This window comes from Myotis lucifugus, unplaced genomic scaffold, assembly GCF_000147115.1.
Source record: "Myotis lucifugus unplaced genomic scaffold, Myoluc2.0 scaffold_0, whole genome shotgun sequence".
Taxonomy (NCBI): Eukaryota; Metazoa; Chordata; class Mammalia; order Chiroptera; family Vespertilionidae; genus Myotis; species Myotis lucifugus.
In genome coordinates, this window is record NW_005871048.1 from 6350412 (window position 1) to 6364007 (window position 13596).

Below are 13596 nucleotides of genomic sequence, written 5' to 3' on the forward strand. Positions count from 1 at the left end.
TTGAGTAGCAAGGGGCTAACTAAACAATGACATTCGACTGATTCCATACATTACAGCTGTGACTTCTAAGAGACTGCTGCCAGCAATACATTTCTAGAGAGGTAACCACTTTAAAGAAAAAACAAGCAATGTGTTTTACGGCTATTAAACTGTGCAGGGAATTATTCTTTCTTTAATTCAGAAAACACCATGCTAGCACCTAAAACCCATTTTTAATGAAATAAAACGAATCTCCAGTTTTTCTGCACACACTCCCGTTGCCTTCGCCAGCGGCGTCTCTCCGGTGTCCTGTGCCCCAACCAGATGCATCCTGTGTTTCTACAAGGAAACCATCAGAATCTATTAAAATTACTGTACACTGATAGCTGCAGGGACATGACAAATCGCAGGCCAAGAGTCAGATACCACGGAGTGTGTTCCAGGGCTTCGGGGGCAGGCCCATTTGCAACCAAATGATATTGTGTGAGGCTGGCGCGCTCAGTGCATGACAAACTGATGCAATTTCAGCGCTGTCTGCGGGCCAGCGGAGATCTCTCTGATGCTGGTTGTGGTTCGTTTATAGAATTGTGCAGAGTTCCCAGATTTGAATCACTCGGGGCTTGAAAGGGCTTCACTTGACAAGCTACAAATAATTACACTCTACTCTTTCCATTGTACTCTATTATTTTGCCCCCCTTATCTCCAGGGTTTGAGCTTTTGTGAACAAGCAAGGTCGGCTTCTATTTTGACCACAACACAACAAAACATTGTTCTTTTCTGATATGATAAATAAAAGGAGGCCCTGCAGACTAAACATTTTTATCAGGCACATTTTCCACTTTTGTAGGCAAAAGCCGACTTCGGGCTCAGTCAGAAGGGCTGAGCTGGACATAAGCAGGCAGGCAGGTTCCTGCATCCTCACTGAGGGAGGGGCCCCAGCCATCTGGTTATTGTAAAAGCTCATTTGAAAAAAGGGACATTGACTGACAGGTAAAGGGCACATGCGCAGTAGCTTTTACAAGGTTTCTACTGCCCTGGTTTCCCCTCCCCCTGTTCCCAGCTGCATCCTAAAGGCCTCTTCATTCAGATATCCTTTCTTAAAAAAACATATTTTTATTGATTTCAGAGAGGAACGGAGAGGGGGAGGGGGAGGGGGAGGGGGAGGGAGAGGGGAAGGGAGAGGGAGAGGGGGAGGGAGAGGGAGAGGGAGATAGAATAGTCAATGAGGAGAAAGAATCATTAATCAGCCACCTCCTGCATGCCCCCCACTGAGGGTTGAGCCTGCAATCCGGGCATGTAACCTTGACTGGAATTGAACCCAGGACCCTTCAGTCTGCAAGTCAACGCTCTACCCACTGAGCAAAACAGGCCTAGGGCCATTCAGATATTCTTAATAAAAAATTTCTTCTAACTTGGGATGCAATTAGAAGCAAGCTGCCTTATGGCACACGTCCCAGAATCACCAGAGCTTCTGAATTCAAGTTTGCTCCCCATTTGTGAAATATTTTAAAGAGTATATCACCTACCCTAAGGCGAGGACCTCCTAAGACTAATACATTAATTACTGCTCCACGTACGTTAATTTGGTAAATGTGAAACTTTATGTTTTCCTATTTTCCCACAGAAAAACACAGAATTGAAGGAGACAATTTTTTTGTTTAAACTCCAACCTCCAATAACATTTCATACAATGCTAGTCCCTAGAAAGGTTTTAGAAGAATCTATAATGATGTTTAACATGAACTCCAATATCTTTTAAAATTTACAGTCTCAAGTGTGGTTACTACCCCCATGTTAGAGATCAGGAAACGGAGGCACAGGCAGTAAAGCAACCTGCTCAGTGGCGCACAGCTGGGAAGTGGTAGAGCTCGAAACTGAGCCCAGCGAGTGACTCGCGCCCTTGAACACTGCTCCCTACTCCACAGCTCCACTCGGGGCCAGGCGGACCCCAAGCACAATACCCTGCCCCACAAGCACATGAGAGTATTCATGTGGGCAGTGCAGGCAAATAATAGTGAGATTACATTCTCAACAGTAGCCCCAGAAGCTAAAACTTGAGATTTCAGCTCCCCAAATGGATACCTTTATTCCTTCCCCACCACAGCGCCGGCTATAAGTGGGACCCCTCCGTCTCTCTCAGTCTGCCTGGCCCAGGACAGCAGCACTGGCCACAGTGCTGTTGGGCGTTTGAAATGGGGCTAGTCCGAGTGGTGGCGTCCTGTGAGTGTAAAAAACACACCACATTCCAAAGAATTACAATGGGAAAGAATATAAAATATCTCCATAGCTTTTACATTGATGACATGTGAAATAGTATTTTGGATTTGTTGGGCTAATATGTTATTATAATTCGTTTCATCTGTTTATTTTTACTTTTTAAAACATGGCTGCTAGAGAAGTTTAGATCCCTATGTGGCTGGCATCATCCTATTTCTAGGGGACAAGCTGCTTGAAGCTCCTCCCTCATCCCAGACTCTCTGGGCTGAAAAGCAACGCCCACAACAGCAGCTGGCCTCCCTGGAAGCTTCGTCCCCTTCCACTCCCTCCCTGCACAACCCCCAGCTCACACCACCGCCTCCTTTCCCGGACCCTGACACACTCACCGTGATCTGACTTAGGAAAAGCCTTCCTGACCCTCTTTCCCTGCTGCGCTCTGATCTCTCCCTTCTTTCAGCCAAAGCATCTGGCTGGGCCCACACTCATTTTCCTCACTCTCTGTCCAGCTCCCTAATTCACTGCAATCTGACTTCCATTCCCTCCCCAACGCCAAACTGCTCCTCAAAGGTTCTCATCTCCACAGGCTCTTTCTCCACCTTGTTCCGCCCCCTCTGCCTTCTCCAGAACTCCGCTGGGCCCCCTAACCACCCAGTGCCTCGCCTACCCACATGCTTCAATGGAACTGAACACCAACCAGGTTCTAGGGCAGTGATGGCGAACCTTTTGAGCTCGGCCTGTCAGCATTTTGAAAAACCCTAACTTAACTCTGGTGCCATGTCACATATAGAAATTTTTTGATATTTGCAACCATAGTAAAACAAAGACTTATATTTTTGATATTTATTTTATATATTTAAATGCCATTAACAAAGAAAAATCAGCCAAAAAAATGAGTTCGCGTGTCACCTCTGACACGCGTGTCATAGGTTCGCCATCACTGTTCTAGGGAGAAGAAATAGAATTATCGGAAGCAGCACCAACCCCACCCCATTCTCCCACCCGGATCCTAAGGAGGATGGACGCTCTCTTATTATCTAGGAATTCTTTTGCTCAAGGCAGATGTGGCTCAGTGCAGCTGGCTGTTTATGATCCTCCCTGGTCAGCCATCATTCTGTTGTATGGTCCCTTCTCCCCAACGTTCCTGTCCAGGAAAAGCCAGAATCAGCTTGAGTCTCGAGCATCATCTGAACAGAGTGAGAGTGACCTCCAGCCACATGTGGGAGCCAGCTTTCCACGTGGAAGTCAGCACTGCCACGGGGAACCATCACTCACTGGCTTACAGGTTTGAAGATGAGGGAGTAAGAAGATAACTCTTGGGCAAAAGTGAAAATCTCATCGCTGGCTGCTGGGAGGAAGTGAAACTAGAACTGGTTTGGGAAAGGAAAACACAGCTAACTAGCTATGAGAAGGGGAGCAGGATAGGCTTCCTGAGGGCCCAGGGACGAGACTCAGAGTCATGGGAACCCCAATCCTCCCACAACTGAGGGCCAGGGGCAGCTCAGGCATGAATGGCAGGAAGTGCCTAGAGGTAAGCAGAGATGAGATGGAGGGCACTTAATTTTATTGTTTTGTTCATCCTTTTCTATTAGCTGCTAATTCCAGATGGTTTCTAAAGCCCCTGATGTTCTGTTCAGGACCTCTCATGTCAGCCCTATGCCACTGTCCAGTCCAGACCTTCCTCCTGGTCACTTCTGCATCCCCTTAGCCCAGCCTGGGCCACAGCCACTGTCCCACAGAGGACTCCAATCACTCCCCCTTTGGCACCTGTACACCAAGCTAAGCTTAACCCTTTGCACTCCGCTGTCCCCTCTCAGGGGACATCGGAATTCTAGCATATCACTCGGATGTCCCCTCTCAGGGGACATTGCAGTTTATTAGTGATTACGGGGAATTGAGTTATTTCAACGCAACTTTTTGAGACATGCATGTTTCCCTGAAGTTTTATCTTGAAATGGCACAAGAAATTAAATCAAAATATCGTAAAATTACTAAGATATATACAAGAAATGTCAGCGGGTTTTGTGTCGGATTAAACAATAAACTACATATTCCCGATGTGGGACAAAGAAAACGGGACTGCATTGTGTGTTCTAACAGGAAAACACCTGGTGGCAGGCGTCAAACCACTTATTACTGTCAAACATGCACTAATCAGCCTGCAATGCATATTGGGGAGTGTTACAAAACTTATCATACTGTACAAAATTATAAACAATAAAATATTGATTTTTTTGCAAATATACATTCCTCGATGTCACCCAATTCATATAAGTCCAATATTATTATAATACGTTACTTGGTTCCAAAATTATACTAAATAATACGAGGGTCTGTAAATGCACGTTTCCGCCGCAAAGTAGCGTCGAGTAGCTGGTAGCCAATGTCCAGAATGGTTCGGAGTGCAAAGGGTTAATCAACATGATTTCCCATTTTCATGCCACTTTGCTGTTCAAAAACATGCTATGCCATCCTGTTGATTTCTGCACGAAGTCATCAGATTTCAGTTTCTCATCACTGATGTCAGCGATGGGCATTCTCTCCTCAGCACCCATCCGCCCAAAGCAACTCAGACATCCCACCTGCTAGAATGTGCCCTCCTGTCCCCACCCCCTGGCCACTGCCCACCCTCCAGGAGCTGACAGAACAAAGGGGGTCCTCCATGGGGACCTCTGCCATGTGGCCCATGTGCCCAACATATGCCATTCTCTACCCACCACTGCGCACTGGCCACTGCTCTCTTCCCATCTCCGCCATATAATGTTCACCCACATCTTTCTTTTTGGGAGTTGGGTTCCTTCACCAAAGCCCTATCCCTTCCATCTACTTATCTGAATCCTACTTAGGCTTCACAATGCACCTTAAGCACAATTTCATGCAGGAAGTCTCCCAGATATGTCACTGATCTCATTCTCCAAATCTCAATTCCATACAACCTGCTATTTTGCTGTGTCCTACCATAAAGCATGCATCACTGCTTCGTGGAGACTGTGTCGGTTGGTGCACAGCTAAACTGCAAGCTCCTTGAGGGCTCGAATCATGCCTTAGAGCTGTCAATTGCCTGGAGCTGGCACCAACCAGGCATTCAAAGACCTGACTTCCTCAGCTACACTGACTAATTATGCTACCTCATAACCGATACATGCTTTGCTTCCTTTGCATGCTAGACTAAGAGCAAAGAGGTTCAACGGCACTGCTCTTTATCATCTCCATCCAACTCTCATGGAGCTATCCTTTAAGTTAACTACCTTACAATGTTACAAATCTATTACTTAAGCAAGTGATCGCTTCAAAATATGCTGAGGTGCTTTCAAAGAGTAATATGTCTTCATTTTGATAAACTGATGCTATGAGATATGGCCAGTAAAAATGAACATATCTCCAACATAAAGTCAATGTTGCTCTAAAGAAACCCTCCAAATCTACAGAATGGTAAAATTTTTACAATTCTAATTTTTACTCTTTCAAAATGACAGCAGCATAGCCAACTTATAGTGGCGTCTACCCATATTCATGTAAGAACAGTCTGTCTACCCCTTGAGGAAAATCAGTAGAACTGTTTATAAAGGCTCAGGTACAAAACGGTCCACAGACATTCTGGCGGACAGTTCGCAGCTCACAGTGCTTCCTACAGCGAAGGCTCCTGCACAGACCTGGGGCCGCCAACAGAAGCAAACACTGGACAGGTCAAACAGGAGTGATGAAATCCAACTTTCACGTAATCTGAGAGTAAAACACACGCACAAAGTTTTAAATCATGTCTAACCAGTATTATTTAATAAGCCAGTTTCGGGCACTTCCATATCCATTTCTTTATGGCGAAAAGTGTTTCCTATATTTTGACTTAACACATTACAAAACACTTCTTTGAATTACCAAAACTCATTGTACATGGACCATCTTTTGTACCGAGTTTCTGTTTCAAGTTCCTCTCCAGTATTAGTAACAATCCTGGACAACTCTTCGGTTGCCTAAATTAACCCCCAATGAACCAGGTACATGTTTCAAACGTTACTTTCCAATCCCTTGCACGCCCAGGAACATCCCCACTGGGCACGTGCATGACCCCCTCCCTCCCCCAGACCACTCGGGCAGAACCGAGGCCAGAGGCCTCGGGACCCAATGGGTGAGACCCTGGCCCCGGGGCAGCTGGCGTCTGTCCAGTGGAGAATAACTGCACAGCAAGAAGGCCTCTCACAGCACTAGAATCACAGCAGGCTCCCTTCCACCCTCCGCAGCAGAACCCGCGTGCCCCTTCCTCCTACGGGGTCCACCAGGAGACTCCGGGCCCTGGGAGGTGGCTCTGAGCAGGAGAGCGGGCTGCCCAGGTCGGAGGCAGAGATGACACACGAAGAGGCGAAAGGAGTGCTTTCATGCCCAGCTTGTTATCAAGAGAACCCGCCATGATCCTCCTGCTTTTCAGATCCCGGAAAACAACAGCAACTGTGTTTTCAGTACATTCCCTGAGCAGTACGAGGTGCTTTTCATTGATGATCTCAATTCTGTTTTCAGCCTCACAACTCTCGGTGCTAGCATTCTCCCGTCTTACAAAGGAGGGGACCGAGGCGTGAGGAGGCCCGTGCAGGTGAGAACTCAGGTCTGGAGCACCTTCCAGCCAGGTGCCTTCTGCTCTGTGCACTCTCCTAGATGCACATGCCTCAAGCAAACGATGGCAAAGTATCAAAAGAAGACTTCTTTAGAAGCGCCTATTTACTTGCCTGGGCAATCCATAAGACTTAGGCACGTTTCCCCATAAAAATGAAGTCCTACCATGTGGGCTCTCTGGGCTCTGGGTCACCTTTTTCCAAGGCAGTGCATTTCACATGCATTATATCACTTAATCCGGGCAATGGCCTTATGGGTTAGCTATGACAGACAGCCCATTTTAAGATAAGGAAACTGAGGTTAACCGTTTACTCACCTTAAAGCTTGCTAACACAACCGTATTTGTATGTTTAGCTCTCCACAAAGCCATACAGAATTAGCTGACTCTAGTGTATGCTGTGTTCACAAACAGGAAGAATCCCTATGAGAGAGAAATCTGGAATGTCTTGAGGGTCTTGGAAAGAAAACTGCTGAAAGTGATGCATCCTCAGGGCCCAGGATGTGCCTGGTACACCGCAGGCCATCAAGAGCTACTGCTTGAATCAATGAATGTAAGTAAATACTGAAGCTGATAAAGTTGTGCCTCACACCGCACATCCCCTGCCTGGTTCACCCCGCCAGCCCCCTCATCAGGCCCCACAGAGCACTCAGTATGAGAACGTGCTCACAGCAAATCACATCAATTCTGAGCTAAACTTCCAATTAAAAAGCCTGCCAGCCTCCCCAGCCAGGGGCTTAGATGATGAGCCCCAGAAAGATGAGCTCCAAAGAACCTTCTAGGCCCAGAACTCACTGAAAGGAAGATGCCAGGGTCATGGCAGCAGCTTCAAAAACAACGCTCCGGGTTAAACTGACGTTTGTTAACGCTGGCCTCCTCTGAACCTGGGTAACCCTGAGCTCGATGAGTCAGGAGGCAAAGTCCTACTTCTGCCCACAGCAAAACACACCAAAATAGGTCTGCGTGGGAACTGGCCCCATACCAGTGCCAGGCCAGAGCCATACGCTAAAACATTTACAAATGCAGGTTACTCTTCTGGCCGCTGCTCAGAACACCTTCTCTTATCTGCAGAAAGCAGGAAACGAAGTCATGGTTTTGCCTGCCAACAGTTGGGAATCCAAAGCACAGCAAAACAAGGGGAATTTCATCCAAGCACTCTGACCAATAAAACGCGGTTCTCAACGACGGCTGATTTAACCACATAACCAACGTTCTTCATGTGTTCTTGCATTTGAGGGACCAGGACACTTTAGATTTCATTCTCTAATTGGAAAACACTGCAAGGAAAGCACTGCTTGGAAAGAGAATTCAGTTAAAGCAGTGAATTAAATGCTGAAGTATTCAAAGATGAGAAAAAAAGAAAAATTTTCATTCTGGATGAAAGGAAGGTGAAATATAGGGCATATTAATCCCTACTGGCAAAATTAATGAGAAGTATTCAAAATAGCAACAGCTTTCCCGCAGAGGGAGTTCTTCCTACGGGCTCGGGACCTCCATTGGATCCTTGTGAGAAACGGAGGTAGGCACTTTAAGGGACATGAGGTTCAAGGAAACTAGTGACTTGCAAGAATGTGGAACCAAGGGCCTCGCTCCGAAGCTTAGTTACGACACTCCGGAGAAGTTCCTCAAAGTGGCTGAGGGCAGAAAGCCTTTTTTAAGTTCATATGTTTATGGATCTATAGACGCAAGTATGGTTTCGGCGCTCAGTCTTAGGTGCACTTTTGCTGAATCAGAATGTGCACCGATCCTTTAAAGCAGGGGTGGGTGGATAGAGCGTCGGCCGGCCATTTGGATATTTATAATATCATCCGTGGGCCATACAAAATTATCACCTTAAAAATTAGCCTGCTCTATTTGGTCAAACATTTAATTAACTCACCCCTAATGCCTTGGCAGGGCCAGATCAAGTGATTTCGCGGGCCAGGCGTTCCCCACCGCTGCTCTAAAGCTTTAAATCAAAGCCGATGCTTCTACCTTCATGCTGCATGTCCACTGTACAGGGCATCTTTTTCAAAACAGGGTAAGCCACCCATCCCTCAGTTTTGGGGATTAGGTACAAATCAAAATCACCTGGAGAGTTTTTAAACCATACCACAGCCTGAGCCCTAATTACATCACAACCTCTGGGGATAGAGCCTGAAAATTGGTATTTTTTTATCGCTCCCAAGAACCACGGATGTGTTGGGGCAAATGATCTCCACGAGCTTGTTGGGGACATCTTTAGTTCAGGTCTCAACTTGGACTGTTTAATAGAATCACCCAGGGAGCTGGTAACAATTCTGATGCTCAATTCATACCCTGGCACCGCCAGGCTCTCTAAGGGCGGGACCCAGGCATCGTGGATTGTAAAGGTCTCTGGGTGATTCCCGGATGCAGCCATGTCCGAGCACCACAGCTTTAGCAGCTAGTCGTTTGCACTGGAAGCCCAAGCCTTCATTTGGACAGTGTTCCATCCACCAGCAGTACCATCACATCAACAATTAGTCTTTTTCCCATTCTCCCTGCCTTCTCCCTTAGCACCGGGCACCCGAAGTTGGTGTTGACACCCCAAAATCTTCCTTTTGTCAGTCACCTCTTAAGTGCCATGTCCACTTACAGGAAAGGCTGCACGACTCTCCCCTCTGTCCTTCAGCTTCATTCCCACTATTGAATGATTCATCTCACACACACAAGCAACATTTGTCATTCTCTCATCACTTTCAATTTTTATCATCTCCACTTCCCCTTCTCTTATTAGCATTTTCAACGCTGCCTCTTCTTTTGCCCTCATGGACAATAGGGGTCGATGCTATTTTGGGTGCGTGAAACGTAGGCACAAAGCTACAGGCTAAGGAAGCACAGTGTGGCTGAAACTAAACGGACTTCCTAGGTACCTGCCGTTGGAAGATGGTCAGGTTGGTGTCTTTTCTGCTCTGGACGGTAGCTTTGTTTACATGGATAACAGTTCAGATGGAATCCAAGGCACACTTTAAAAAAAACACACATTTATTGCTGAAAGTATGACATATGCCCCTTTTTATTCCCATTGACCCCTTATAGCCCTCCCCCGCAAAGCACACTTTTTGATTGACAATGAAGATCTTCATGGTTGAGAAAAATCAAAACCTTTGTATATTTCAGTTCTAAACTTTTGAATTTGACCTTCTTACATGGGGCACAAATGAGAAAATGTCTACACTGAAAGCAAATGATTTTTATCCAACAATATTAATATGCAAAAGAAGCAGCATTCATTTGGAAGATATCTCTCAAAAGGCAAAGCAGATTGTGACTAAAGCTTCCCTAAAACATCTACCACTCTGGGCTACTAATGAATGGCCGGCAAATCTAATCCACATCCTCACCCTGCAAACCACCCTCCCTCCACATGCATCATCAGTGGAAAAGTTCATAGTACTGAGAAAATGCACTTGCTTGATAAAGTACGTTCTGTAGCAGGTAAGACTTTGTTCATTACTTTGCTTTTCTCAATGCTATCTCAGATTATTTCTGCAAAACCATCAATGGGAAACCCACAGAATATGAATTCAGAGTCTATCATGGAAAAAGCGGATCTGATTTCCATACAAATTATAAGATAAAGTGTAGCAATAATTTACTCCAATAATTTTTATGGGAAAGATCAAGAGTATCGATTTTTAAAATAAGGTCTCCACTAATGTCCTAAATTCATTTCAATCCTTTTCCTAATAACTGGTGCTTGAGAAGGAATTTTAGGATAATATTTAAAAGTTAATTAAAACCAGCGTAAGCATTCATGTCAGTCAAGTCTGACCTCTGGTCTAGAATGCATTTAAATGCATGTCACCTTGACCTGTAACACAGCAATGTAAAAAAATTTTGGTCAATATAAATCAAGTGTACACTAATTTATACAGCAGGTTTCCTGGTATCTGAATCAACATTAGAAATCTAACCAGTATTTGTTATTCTATTATTGACAAAAGGAAGCATATTTAAATGATAACAAGTACTCAGGGGTGTCATTTGGAAGTTAAATTGTTCCCCAAGGACAGCTTCTGTAAACATCTACACTTAAAGGTCATTTACCACCAAATTATGAACAACTGTTGCATTTATTAGCACAGGCTCAATAGTTTGGAAGCTGCAGCCATCCATTTTTACTGACAATGAGATCTAATTGTTCACTAGTAATAAACAAGGAAAACAGACTTTTCTATCAACTTTTATTCCCTGAACTATGATCACTTTTTGAAAATGGAGACACATCACCCTGGATGGGTAGTTCAGTTGTTAGAATGTTGTCCTGATGTGCCAAGGTTGTGGGTGCGATCCCTGGTCAGGGCACAACAAGAATCAACCAATGGATGTATCAATAAATGGAACAACGAATCTCTCGTGGGCACTCTCTCGTTCTCTCTCTCTCTCTCTCTCTCTCTCTCTCTCTCTCTCTCTCTCTTCCTCCCTCCCTCCCTCCCTCCCTCCCTCTCTCCTCCTTTCCTTCTTCTAACAAATAATAGTGTGGTGAAGGCCTGGTGGGGAGTCAATGGGAAAAAAGGGGACATTTGTAATGCTTTCAACAACAAAGATACATTTAAGAAATAAAATCAATCAATCAATAATTGTTTTTAATGGAGACACAAATTTTCCATAGGTGTGCAGCCAAACGTAAAAACCTTCCAACTTCAGAAAGAACCAAACACAGTCTAAAGTAAATATCAAATAAAACACAAAAGCTTGTTTTATATGTTATGTTCATCTGAACTAAAACAAAAAGGAGAAAAACACTACAATGTTTATTTATGGATAGAATGTATATTTCACTTTTAGAAGGATGTGTGATGGTTAATATTACCATGGAGTAGACAGATATTTGATGAAACATCCTGGGTCTTTCTATGAGGTAGTTTTCGGTGAGGTATTTATTTACTTCAGACCAAGTAAAGCAAACTGCCCTCCATAACGGGGTGTCCCTCTTGGGATTTTGGAGGCAACATAGTCTGGGTGTGTTACTCCAGCCCCTTTACCGAGTGACTAGAAAAGCTGCTCGTTTCTTTTGCGTTGGGCCCCTAACGAGAGACGGCTCTGCAACAGGTCCACGCTGCTGCGCAAGCTGCTCTGGCACGGGGACCAGCAGACAATCGATGGTGCTGGAAGAGGCAGTGCAGACAGGGTGCCGTTTGGAGCCTTTGGCAGGCCCTATCGGTGAATCACACAGCAGGTCCTTAGGATTCCAGAGCCCTGCCATCCTCTGTGGATGGCTACTCTCCTCAGAGAAACAGCTCTTGGCCTGCCATTGGGCCTTCATAGAGACCTAAAGCTTACCCATGAGCCACCAAGTTACCATCGGACCCGAGCTGGCCATCATGAACTGGCTGTTAGTTGACTCATCAAACTATGAAGTTGGATGTGCCCAGCAGCACTCCATCATCAAACGCGAGTGGTTCCTAGGAGACTGGACCTCAGCAGGCCCTGAAGGCACAAGTCAGTTCCTTAAAGCCGTGGCCCAGATGCCCACAGTTCCCACGCCTGCTGACCACCTTCGCTCTGCCAGCCCGCACCTCTGGCCTCATGGGGCATCATCCCCTTTTATCAGTTGGTGGAGAAAGACTCGGGCCTGGTTTACAGATGGGTCTGCACCAGACACAGGCACCCCCCGAAAGTGGACAGCTACAGCACATCTGCCCCTTCGGAGACATTCGTGAAGGACAGCGGGGCAGGCCAGTCCTCCCTGTGGGGAATCTTTGAGCAGTGCACCTGGTGGTTCACTGTGCTTGGTCACGCAATGCTTTTGCCACACTACCATGGACTTACGGAACACCTTATCCACCACGGTGGCACTCCACACCGCTTTGCTTCTGGTTAAGGAACTCACTTCACAGCAAATGAAGTGATGCAATGAGTCCACCCATGATCAGGGAATTCACAGGTCTTACCATGTTCGCCACCATCCTGCAGCAGTGGGTTTGGCAGAACAGGGGAGTGGCCTCTTGCAGACTCAGGTACAGGGCCAGCTATGTGGAGACACCTTGCAGGGCTGAGACAAGGTTCTCTGGGAGGCTGCATATGCTCTGAGTCAGCGTCCACTGTATGGTGCTGTTTCTCCCACAGCCAGATTCCCGGGAATCAAGGGGTGGAAATGGAAGTGACACCACACACTATTACTTCCAGGACCTGCTGGCAAAATGTTTCCTTCCTGTTCCTACGACTTTATACTCTGCTGGCCTAGAAGTCTTAGTTCCAACAGGAGATACAACAAGGATCCCCTGGAACTGGAAGTTAAGACTGCCACCTGACCGCTTCAGCTCTGAATTACCAGAAGGGAGTTCCTGGGCTGGAGGGTGACTGATCCTGACTGGGAAGGGGGAGTTGGACACGACTGCACAATGGACGTAAGGAAGAGTGTGTCTGAATATAGGAGATTCCTTTGGACATCTAGTGATTAAAGACAATGGAAAATTAAAACTATCCAATTCAGGCAGAACTGCTAACATCTTAAACCCTTCAGGAATGAAGGTTTGGGTACCCACCAGTAAAGAACCACAACCAGTTGAGGTGCTTGCTGAAAGCAAAGGAAATATTCATATAAATACCAACTATAACCACATGACAAGTTACAGAAATGTAGGCTGTAATTGTCATGAGTATTCCCCCCTTATTTTGTTATATTTGTGTGTGTATATATCCATATACATATTCACCTATATAAAGCAACTATATGCATTTTCTTCCCTCTCTTTTCTCTTTGTCATGTAACATAAGATGTATTAACTTTATACCATAGTTCTTAAGTTACATGATATCAAGAAGAAGAGCAACATGACTCAAGGGCTTTACCT

The 13596-nt window shown here is 45.6% G+C and overlaps 1 pseudogene; it reads left to right on the top strand.

Annotated features, from left to right (window-relative positions):
• Nucleotides 1-8333: 8333 nt before the first annotated feature.
• Nucleotides 8334-12623, top strand: LOC102428826 (annotated as a pseudogene).
• Nucleotides 12624-13596: the final 973 nt, after the last annotated feature.